A 2,551-nucleotide genomic window follows, 5' to 3' on the forward strand; every position below is an offset into this window, starting at 1 on the left:
AGAACAGCAGAGACACCCAATGTCGTCAGTACAACAGTGACACCTATTGGCAAATTGCTGTATTACAACACTCCCACTTATTTTTCCAATAGCATTAAGCAATGTAATGGTAAACTATTTTACTTTAACAAATAAATTTTTTTTAACCGTGTCAAAATACAATAAATCATACTAATACAAACTCGTACAGTCTTTTTCTTTGTCTTTTTACCATGTTAACAGATTTTGTATCGTAACACACAACACTAAACACAGGCTAGTCTATTTACTGTTACGCTAAATTGAATTAAATGAAACAAAGTCCAATCTCACTCCTAAGATACTCAAACTTCTGTCTTACTAATGGCTTGGTCAAGATATCTGCCTTCATGTCATCTGTAGGGCAGTATTGCAGTTGGATTTGACCATTCTGCACACACTCACGAATGTAATGATAGCAAATGTCTATGTGATTAGTCCGTGAATGGTCAACTGGATTCTTTGCGATTGCAATAGCTCCTTGGTTGTCCTCCAGAATCACCACAGGTGTAACATGCATTCCAAGATCACTCAGTAGTCTTCTAAGCCAGGCACATTCCTGAGCTGCTTGACTAAGTGCAACATACTCTGCCTCAGCTGTCGAAAGAGCAACAGTTGACTGTTTCTTGCTGAGCCAGCTCACGGCTCCTCCACCCAGTAAGAACATATTGCCAGTTGTCGAGCGACGATCGTCCTGGTCACCAGCCCAGCCAGCATCTGAGTATCCGATCAAAGTTCCAGAATCTGACTGCTCATATTTGAGAGCTAGATTCAGGGTACCCTTCAAGTACCGTAGAATCCTCTTCACCGCTGTCAGATGCACAGCACTTGGATTAGCGTTGAACTTTGATACAACACTCACTGCTAGTGCCATGTCAGGTCGTGTGGCCATTGCAGCATACAGTAGGCTACCTACCATGGACTGGTAAGTACTTGAGTTCACAGGCTTGCTTACACATCATTCTTTTTTAGCTTCACATTTGCATCAGTTGGAGTTGCAAAAGGATTGGCATCATGCATGCCATATTTTTGAAGAATGGCTTCGATGTAATGCTTCTGATGAAGAAACACAATTTCTCTCCTTGTCTTGGATGACAGAGATACCCAAGATACAGTAAAGCTCTCCCATGTCCTTCATCTTGTAACGTTTCTTTAGAGCAAGTTTCAGCTCTTCCATGCTTTCCATCGACTCCGTGATCAGGATCATATCATCAACATATACAGCCAATATCTCCAGCTCCTGTTGAAATCTCACAAACACACATGGGTCCGATGTACTCTGTTTGAAACCAATGTTCTTTATGAACTGCTTCAGCCCGTATATTGACTTTTTCAGTTTGCATACCAAATGTTCCTCCCCTGATTTGACAAATCCCTCTGGTTGCTCCATGTAGATTTCCTCATCCAGGTGTCCATTTAGAAATGCAGTTACTACATCCATCTGATGCACGTGTAGATTATTCTGGACGGCGAAGGACAGCAACGTACGAATTGAGCTAAATCTTACTACAGGTGAAAAAGTTTAATCATAGTCAGCACCATACTTCTGTGAGTATCCCTTAGCGACGAGTCTGCACTTGTATCTCTCCACTCGTCCATCACTCTGATGCTTGACTTTGAACACCCATCTTGACCCTATGGCCTTACGATCCTTTGGTAGTTCCACTAAATCCCACGTCTCATTTTCCAGGAGTGACTCATAATCCAAGTCAACCGCCTCCTGCCATTCCTTTGCGTTGGGACTCATCATTGCCTCCTTCAGTGTGCCAGGTTCTACCACAAGACAAACACTAGCATAATGATCAACAGTCACTAGGTCAGCAAAATCATATCCATACCTCTTGGGTGGTTTTCTGATTCTGCCACCGTCTTTGGCAGTTTCATCAACAGTAGCATCAACTGATGTTTTCTCATCAGTTTTCATGATAACTTCCTTCTCCGAGCAAGAAATGTCCATTTCTTGTTTCAAGTCAAAGTCCGACTCATTGAAGATCACATCCCGATGAATTAGTATCCTTCTTTTTTCTTCATCAAACAAGTGGTAGCCCTTTGCATTATTGGCATATCCCACGAAACGGAGCTTCACAGCCTTCTTGTCCAGTTTTCTTCTTTCTGCATCTGGAACATGTGCATAAGCTACGAAACCAAACACTTTCAAGTGACTTAGATTTGGCTGTTTGTCGCACCATCTCTGGTAGGGCGTCTCTTGCTTCAGAACAGATGTGGGCAGCCTGTTCTGTATGTAAACTGCTGTCGCTACAGCCTCCGCCCAGTATGTCTTTGGCAATTTAGCATGAGAGAGCATGGTTCTTCCTGCTTCAATTAATGTCCCATTCTTTCTTTCTGCAACACCATTTTGCTGAGGTGTGTGTGGTACAGTTGTCTCACGATGGATACCTTGTACCTTCAAGTATTCTTGAAATTCTTTGGATGTGTATTCCCCACCATTGTCCATTCTTAGTCTTGTCACTTTTTGTCCACATTCATTAGAGAATGTTTTTTCAAACTCATTGAATTTGCAAAGAACTTCACT

Source organism: Sinocyclocheilus grahami, unplaced genomic scaffold (assembly GCF_001515645.1).
Source record: "Sinocyclocheilus grahami isolate Dianchi unplaced genomic scaffold, SAMN03320097.WGS_v1.1 scaffold97.1, whole genome shotgun sequence".
Taxonomy (NCBI): Eukaryota; Metazoa; Chordata; class Actinopteri; order Cypriniformes; family Cyprinidae; genus Sinocyclocheilus; species Sinocyclocheilus grahami.